Here is a 9,907-nt window from a genome sequence, read left to right as displayed (position 1 = left end):
TCACTGGTATTCCCAGTGGAATACCCCTAGGAACATACTCATAAGATGGCTTTCCTAATGTCCTATGGGTATACACAGTACAGTCAAGTTTGTGGAGGCCCAAAAATGGGAATCTATCTTCACCTTGTCTGAAGGACAGAGAGTTTATTTATTTATTTATTTTTATTGAAAAAAAATTCTGCCTCCTCTCAGCCTCCCATTTCCCTACCCCACTTCTCTCCCCCTCCCCCCCACTCCTCTTCCCCTCCCTCTCCAGTCCAAAGAGCTGTCAAGGTTCCCTGCCTGTGGGAAGTCCAAGGTCCTCCCCCCTCCATCCAGGTCTAGGAAGATGAGCATCCAGACTGGTTAGGCTCCCACAAAGCTAGTACATGCAGTAGAATCAAAACCCAGTACCATTGTCTTTGGCTTCTCATCAGCCCTCATTGTCCGCCATGTTCAGAGAGTCTGGTTTTATCCCATGCTTTTTCAGTCCCAGTCCAGCTGGCCTTGTTGAGCTCCCAATAGATCAGCCCCACTGTCTCAGTGGGTGGGTGCACCCCTTGTGGTCCTGACTTCCTTGCTCATGTTCTCCCTTCTTCTGTTCCTCATTTGAACTTTGGGAACTCAGTCCGGTGCTCCAATGTGGGTCTCTGTCTCCGTCTCCATCCATCGCCATATGAAGGTTCGATGGTGATATGCAATATATTCATCAGTATGGCTATAGGACTGGGCCATTTCAGGTTCCCTCTTCTTAGCTGCCCAAGGAACTGAGGGACTCTCAGGTGTCCAGGGAGATGTCCCCAGTTAGTTCCTTGGACAGTTAAGGTTAGAGAGTTTTATCTTGCTCAAAATTGTTGACAACAAGTGTGGCTGCATACCATAACCTAGGGTGTGGTTAGTTGGTGTTTTTAGGGCGTGGTTAGTTGGTGTTTTTGACATTTAACATGCTTTGGCCCATACAGGTATATACACTCCCCTCTGCCCAAAGGTCAAAAAACTCCAGCATATTTTCTACTACTTCTTTTGAAATTGGAGGTTTGATCTAGGTAGTGGCTGCTTTCAGGATACTTGGTTTAGGGTGGGTTCACTGTCTAAACAGCAGAATGCTTTTCTCAAGAGTTAATGACTTGGTGTCTCAAATACTGAAGCAAATAACTGTTCTAGTTATCCTTTGCATCATGTTAGAGCAGTCTTTCCTTCTCTCCCCTGTTGTATTGGGGTATAAAAATGTATGGAAAATTAAACGACGGCAATTTCAGTATTCACTGGACCCCTTCCAGTACTAATCTATATTTTCTGCTTTATTATTTTCACTCACATCTTTATTCTCTTTACTCACTTTTCTAATCCCCATGACCCTAACCTGGTAAGTGGTATACTTGTCAAAGCTGGTTCCTGACACACGTTGACATAATTAACAGTCACAATGTACTTTAAAATAATGAAGCTACTGTTAAATCTCATGAGTTTCAAAATTCACGTTGTCCAACTTTTTGTATTTTATTCATTTATTTTCTTTTCATTGCTTATATTAATGTTCTCTTTTTATGTACAAGAACAGACAAAAATGGACAGATAAATGAGTATACATAACATGTATATGTATGCTTACAAACACATATTTATGTACATGCAAAAATCTCTCTACATGAGTGATTGAAGCCAGTTACTTTTGTATTTCTCTAATAGTCCTTTGCTTTTCATAATAGAACCTTGGTACCAGTAAATGAAAGACTTGTAAATTCACTTTAACACTATCACCCTCTGATGACAATCCTACTGTGCAGAGGGATTTGAGCCCCTTATTAAATGCAAAGACAGAAGTCAATTTAAGTAAAGCAGCATGCACAAGCCTATAGATTTCAGTCTGTAGCACATCATAAACCAGGTGCGAAGGTTCATGCTCATCCCAGCACTAGACAGGTAAAGGCAGAAGAACGGAAATTCAGTTAGTTCAAAGTTATCCTTAGCTTTATCTTGAGTGTGAGCCCAGCCTGAGCTCTATGAGACACTGCCAAAAATCAGCTAGTAGCAGTTAATGGCCTCTTTGTTGATAGGCTTGCTCCCTGGCAAGGAAGAGACTGTCTAAAATGAGTCTTCATGAAATCACCTTGCAGCTTTCTGTAAATGCGGATTCTATTTCTGGAGGCTCTTTGGACTTCATCCAGACTTAGGTACGCTAACTGCTTGTAATAGTGCTTGTGCTTTATGTCATCACAGCACCAATCATCGTCTCAAAGAGAGGTGAGAACCTGATATGGACAGGGATATTGTGTCAGCCCAGTTTCCATTACTGCAGCCGAATCTCTGAGATTCCCCACTAAAAATGAGAGGAATCTATTTTCACTCACAGCTTTAGAGATTGAAGTTCATGATCCCCTAGGCCTGTTCTTTTGTACCTATGGCAGGACAGACTATGATGACAGGAATATTTGCTAGAAGAAGCTACTCACTTTATGCTACTGGAAACAAATAAAGACAAGGAGGGGGCAGGGTCTTGATAGCCCTTCAAGTGACTACCTATAGTGGCCTAACTCCTTCTACCAGACCATACCACTTTAAAGGTCTTACCAATAACTACCAATATTACCATGGGCAGGAGCACAAGCCTTTACACTAAAGCTTGTGTGATACCCAAACCACAACAGACATTTCTTGATTTGTTAAGTTGCAACCTAAGGGAAATGCTATTTACCTTGCTTTCTTTTCCAATGGATTCATATCTCTGTTGTAATTTTTTTCCAATTGATGTACTTCATTAAAGCTAAATACCTTATTGCATTTCCTAGAGCTTCTTGAACCAAATAAATGGTGTTTCATGTGTGCAGTGAGTGAAGTGGTTGTTACCTAGTTAACTAGTTACTTGTTATCTAGCTAACCCCTGCCTCTGAAACTAAGTTACCATCCCAAATTTCTTGATGTGTTTCTCTATTCTTTTGAGACAGGGTCACTCACAGTGAAAGTATTGAGTGAGCAGGTTGGACAGCTTGTGAGTTGGTGGAGACAGCTCTCTGAAAATATAGTTTGAGTGTTAGGACTCTGCCTTATTCCAGAAAGGAAAGGGAAAATAAAGACTCGGGCAGCGGATGTGGCATCGTCTAATTTGTATATAGTGGCGTGCTCCTATCATGCTACTTCCTACAGGGCAGCAGGGTCCTACAACAGAGCTCATAGTATATAAGTCTTAGTCACCATGTATGCAATGGGAGAAAGGCTTCTAGCAGGGAACAGTGCCAAAGGTCATGTTAAAAGTAAATCAGGCATCCAGGCTTAGAGACAGCTTTCAGATAAGATTAGTCCTCCTGTCCCAGGGATATTCTCTGGATAATGAGGTTTTTTGGGGAAGAGAGTCCCCTTGTCACCTTTGGGAAAAAGTTGCCAGACCAAGATAGACTGAAACCTCTGACCAGCAAGACCTTCCAACATACCTTGGTAGTAAACTATACCTTGATCCTCTATTTTATTTTTTAATAAGTTAGGTTTTCTACAAAATATAAAGTTATAGGCTTTTTATTGTGCTCCAAAGTGTCATCGAGTCCTAGGAAAAGAATAATGCTTCTGTCATAGGCAGAACATTTGACACTAGGTCCGTGAATTCTTTAGTATTTGACCTGACAGGTTGAAATACAGAGGCCTTATTATTTGCTAGAAACTGGTACATACCTTTACAAATATTTGGATTAACGTACTATAGCAGACAGATGAAGTAGGAAGAGCAAGGATTCACAGAGCACCAATCTAACCACATTCTACATCTTTAGCCAGTCTTCAGAACCAACAATGAATGGCAAGTGCCCAGTTCTCCTTATCAATAAGGAGAAGGGTGTTAAAGAAATAGTAATTCAGTTCCACAAAATAATTTGTTAAGATTTTTGGATATTGATTAAATACATGTCTGACTAGTTCAGAGTCTCAATGACATCAATTAATTGGTTAAGTGTAGGAAAATAAAATAATTTGACTAAACACTTGATATAAAAATAGTTTTATTAAAATGGCAAGTGAATATATATAAAATGGGTGAATACCAGAATTAAGACAGCAATTTTAGTAATATATGCACACATATATATGTGTGTATATACATGCATGTACACATACATGCACGCACATATAACCACAGCCTACATATAAAAATCCCTTATGGGGCTGGAGAGATGTCTCCAGCAGTTAAAAGCACTTGCTTCTCTTAGAGAAAACTTGGATTCCAGAACCCACAGGGTAGCTCACAACCATTTGTAACTCCAGTTCTAAAGAACTCAGTTTCCTCCATATTAGAATAGCCTTATGGTCTCTCTTGGCAGTGTAAGCATGTAGTGTATACACATAAAAGTAGGCAAAAACTCAAACACCTAAAAATAAATAAATAAATTTTAAAAGTTCCTTTTAGGCCTTTTAGCAAAGGCCAAATGTGTGTGTGTGTGTGTGTGTGTGTGTGTGTGTGTGCATGTATGTATGTTTCCTATAAGCAATAGAAATTTTAATGAGAAAGTTAAAAAAAGATTGGTTTTTAATGTTTACAATTTCTTAGTATGGTTCATTACATGGCACACAGTTTGCTCCTCATAACATTTCCACTATGTGAAGGATTTTATAATTGACTGTCACATGCTTGTGCAATGAAGCCTCATGTGTCCCTTTTCCTTCCCAAGTGGTTTGTAGGTTGATGTTCTTTCATTTTCTTACTAAATTTAGATTCCACATATGAGAGAAAATGGAGTATTTCAGTAAAACTGACTCAGGTTGCTTACCTACTTAACTGAATTCCAGTTCCATCCATCCCCCTGCGAACAATGTGCTTTGGTGTTATTTATGGGTAAATAGTAAGTCAGTGTGCAAATACTATGATTTCTTTATTCACCTATTGATCAGTATCGAGGATGATGCCATAGCTTGGCTATTGTGAATAATGCTGTAAAAATTATGGGTAGTCATGTGTTTGTTGTGTAATGATTTTAAGTGTCATCCCAGGAATGCTATAGCTGATGATCAACTACCAAAAATATTTGACTATTTAGTTTTCTGATAAAATATTTAGATTCATTTTAAAAAGTATTTTAAATAAATGTAATGGAGTATATGTTCAAATATGTACATATATTTATGTGTGTCTATGTGTACCCATGTATCTGATAGTTTTGAGTGGTATCATGATACATTAAGACATGTATTATTTAAAAATTATCCTGGCTACATCATGTGAGAGTTTTAAGGGGAATAATGATTTTGGACTTAGAGACTTAGAAATTGCTTAAGGTGTGGTTGTGATAGCTCAGAGAGGAGATAATGGGAGTCTAAACCAGGGTAGTGTTTTGGGAAAGGAGAGGAGGAATATGTGGAAGCAATTTCAGGCCACAATAGTAGTTCATATAATCAACTCTTTAGGTGGTCTCCAAACCAGCCTGATCTGAGTGAAATACAGAGAGCACTGTTCTTAAGCTCTCCTACGTGTTCTGAACATGAGAATAAGCCAGGATATCGTGTAGGCGTTGGGAAAAATTAATGACAATCCACCCACTTCTCCCAGAAATTTAATGGTTAGGAAAGTAGCTTAATTGAGCCATAAGAGAGCTACCTTAGAAATATGACTCTTTGAAGAAGGGTATTCTAATTCTACTAATTGTATGTCACCATCCTCAGTTATGTATATTCCTAGTGTTCTGTTACCAGTTCCAAACATGTCCATGTCATCCAAGGTATAAAATTTGCCCTCCAGGCAGTGGGATTTATGACTACAGTCAACATGGAAGCTGGATTATTATTGATCACCTGGATACATCTTGTTACTGTGTCATAGTTGGTCTACAGGACTCAGAAAGATCCACACTGCATGCATACCCTTGAATACTAGAAGCAACATGAAAACTTGCCTATCAGCCATGGTTTGAAACCCTGCTGTGCTGTGGTCTTCGGGCAGATGCTTCTGCAAAGAGAAATTTCGAATTTGGCAGAGAAAGAATATTGGAATTAAAGCAAAAAAGTTTATTTAAATTTTAATGAACAGTGGGTAAGTATTTTAGATGATATGAACATTCAATTTATAAGTTAATTTTGGAGTGCTTAACTCAGAAATCCCACAATCTAAAATCCTCCTAATAAGAGTTTGGCTGTGACTCAACTCACATTGAAAGGAGAGATGTTACTCTAAATTTAGTCTCAATTTTGGATCATGAAAATTCTTAGATTGGGTCGTACGCACTATGGTGTCCAAAAGTGCTTAATTAACTTAATGGTCCGAGACTTCATTTTGAATGAGCCTTATGAGATTTATGATATTGGTGTTGCGTGATAGCAGAAGCAAAAGCCCAGGATGTGCCACCAGGTGGCGCTTCAGGACTTCCTTTCTCCTATGTCACTCAGCCAACTCAGGATTTATTGATGTGTGAAAGAAGTGTCATGTAAAGGTATTCATCTCCAGAGAATGGCGTTGAACTTCTTAGAAACAACATATTCATCCTAATTTAGTGAATTAAATGAACCAGATTTCTCTACTCACAGAAGCAAATAAGAGGCAGGTACTATACAATAATAATGAAAACATCAGAGTTTTGTTGTGTACTTATTCAGTGTACGACACTGAACTTAATAACTAATCATCTCGGCAACACAACATGGTTTTGAGTTCATCTCCTCAGCCTCACCATGGTCCAATAGAGTTGGTATAACTCTTATTTGCATCATTCCTTTCCTAAAAGAGGATAGGGATGAGAAACTAGAGATTACAGATTCTTTTTAGTTACAAAGCTGCCAATGAAACCCTTCCATTCTAAAATGTCAAATCTTATCCAGCATCCACCTGTCTATGAGGTCAGCGCGATGGCTCTCATTCAGACAAGTGTTCTAGTTGCCACAAGTAATGATTGGCATTGAGGGGAAACTGTCAAGTTTCATCTGACATTGAAGTTTCTGAATTTTTTTCCTTATAAAAAGAAAGACAAAACAGTAGGGAATAGCTTCATTCATTAACAGACACATAAATATCATCACAATGAGGATAAAATACACTGGGGCTGCCTTTGTGGCTGAATTTAAATAGTCTCATGCTTAATTGCTTAATATGAGCATCCCCATAGATGTCTTGCATTTTCCTTCCTTGTTAATAGGATTGTCACTTCTCCTCTTTCTGACTCGGTACAACAGATAACAGCTGTCCCCAAAGAGGCTTCAACTCAGCAGAGAGCAGACAAATAAAAAAAATGTTGGGAAAAAGCTTAGCCACAAAGAGAGATGTAATTCAGTATGGAGACTAGTTCCTTCCCCATTCTGACAATAGCCTTAATCTTAATTACTGGATTCACTCCAAGGAAGAATCAGATTAATGTACCTGCTAGAGCACCACCAAGTTCCTCTAATTAATAGAAACCGTTTGGGAGGTGTTCTGAAGCAGGATGTGGCTTAGTCTTACCATTTGAAAACATCCTAATTAGGATGTGTTCTTGAAGAAAGGCTTCCTTATATGTGACCTCTTGGAAAACTAGGAAAATTTACAAGAAACAAACCACAAAATATTAAACTAAAGCCACAGTGGGAAAACATTAGAATTCGGTATGTAGGCTTTTGCGGTGATAGTGTCAATTATGGCTCAGCCTTGCTTCCACATCAGGTCTGCCCTCTCAGTTATTAAAGATTGGAGGGTGTAAGAAGTACCGTCCAGGCCCCTGAAAATATTAGAGAGACTTTTACTTCATTAGGAAATAATCAATTATCAGTGTTTATTTAACAGGCTGAAGACATGGCTTGGTGATTAATAGTGCATGCTGTTCTTCAAGTCGGGAACCACTCAAGTCAGGTAGTTTACAACTGCTTATAGTTCAGCTTCAGGGACTTAGTATCCTCTTCTGGTCTCCATTGTCACCTGCACTCACTTGACACAGACACATTATAACCAAGGAAATAAATTGTTAAAACAACAAAAACAGGAAAATAAGTAATCATTTAAAACGATATGAAGCATAATTAATAAAAACTTAGACAGAGAAATTGGGGTTCAACCTGAAGACCCAAAAAGCAAAGCAGCCAGCCATTGGTTCTTACCTCCTAGTCTGAGAAGATGATCTTACCTCCAGGAATCTCAGAATGAGACTGTGTTTGAGAGCTGTTTCCTCCTGTTTCATAATCTTCTCTTGGGCTGGGATTAAAGGTGTACGCCACTGTGATTAAAAGCATGCATCACAGTTTCTATGACAAACCAGTGTGGCTACTGGGATTAAAAGTGTGTGTTACCATTACCTGGTCTGTAAAGCTGAGCAGCAGGGCTGTTTTACTCTCAGGTCTTCAGGAAACCTTTATTTGTTAAAATACAATTGAAATGCCACTACAATATGATAAAAACAAACAAAACAGAAATTAGGATTCGGAAGATGACTCAGCCATTAACAGCAAGCACTGCTTTTGCAGAGGACTTGGGTTCAGTTCCTAGCACCCACATCAGGTTCATCATAATTGACTGGAAGGCTATCTTCAGGAAATTAAACACTTTCTTTGGACTCTGTGGGCTCCTGCATTCAAAACAAAAGAAATAGTTTAGAAAAGCCAAAATCTAACAAACCCTGTCACTTAACTGTAAGTTGAGTATCTGGGTCAAAAGGGTAGAAGTCTTCATTTTACTTTTCATATTAAACATATGAGTTTTGCTACTGTTTAGTAAAACACTGGGTAAGATGGCAAATATATAAATACTACCAGAGAAGTAAATCCCCTTTCCTAAATGTTTCTGTTCATTTGTTGTCTTTATTATTAATTCATTTTATTCATACATTATTTAGCATATTATCTATAAAAAAGTTTCTATTAAATTTAATTTTAAAATTTATTTATATATGTGTATATACTGTGCATACATGTGCATATGTGAACACCAAAAGAGGATGGTTGTGCCCTGCTCTATTGCTCTCTGACTTATTACACTGAAACAAAATGTCTCACTAAACTTGAACCTAAGTTGTCTCTTCACACAATTGAAGTAACAAGTATGAACCCCACCACACAGTGTTTTACATGGTTGTCAGAGATTAAATATGTTTGCACTGTAAATACTATTACCACTAATACATTAATCCAACCCTCTCCTAAATTTTAATACACTTCATGAGGAAGAAAGCTCATCCCATAAATATGGCATATGGCTTTTAGAATCATTTTGTCTCAGACCTAAAAACAAAAAGTAGTTATGCTGACGGCACCTGTTATGCTATGTTAGTGTTTAATATGTTAAAGATAGACAATCTTGGATTATACAAGAGGCACTGAACCCTATTTTGAGATAGAAGAGTCTACGAAGAGTTGATTTTTAAGTCATAGTAAAGGTGATAAGTAAGAGTCATTGAGGTGGAGTTGGGGTGCTGGTGCAGGAGAGCATCATTACCTGCAAATCCTCAGAGATAACAAAGTACAAACATTGTCCATGAACCGAAGTCTGTATTGTTGGCTGTAAATACCAGAAGAAGTTTATGGGGAGATATGAGGCAAGGGCTGAACCCTATGGAGCTTCCTTTTGTTGTAAAGAGTTGGGCTGTTTCTTATGGCTAATGTATTAGTGGTAATGAAGAATTCAAACCAAAACCTTTTGCACTAACTATAGAAAGATGGATTCTACTGTGTGAAGGTAGGATGGATAAGAAAGGAAGGAGTCAAGGCTCTAGGTGGTGCCTGCAATTTGGTGCTGAGAAGACAGTGTGTTGACTCAAGTGGTGTGTTAGTCACTTTTCTGTTGCTGTGGTGAAAACACCATTACCAAGACAACAGATAGGAGGGAGGATTGTTTGGTCTGAAGGTTCTAGTGGAATAAGCATCTGTCGTGTTGGAAAGACACAGCAGCAATCATCAGGCATGGCAACTGCAGCAGGAAGGTGGGTGTTCACATCTTAAACTTCAACCACAGGGCAGAGAGTGTGAACTGGAAATAGGCTAGGCATTCAACTCCCAAAGC

The sequence above is a fragment of the Microtus pennsylvanicus genome, chromosome 8 (genome assembly GCF_037038515.1).
Source record: "Microtus pennsylvanicus isolate mMicPen1 chromosome 8, mMicPen1.hap1, whole genome shotgun sequence".
In the NCBI taxonomy this organism is placed as follows: Eukaryota; Metazoa; Chordata; class Mammalia; order Rodentia; family Cricetidae; genus Microtus; species Microtus pennsylvanicus.
This window is presented reverse-complemented; position numbering follows the sequence as displayed.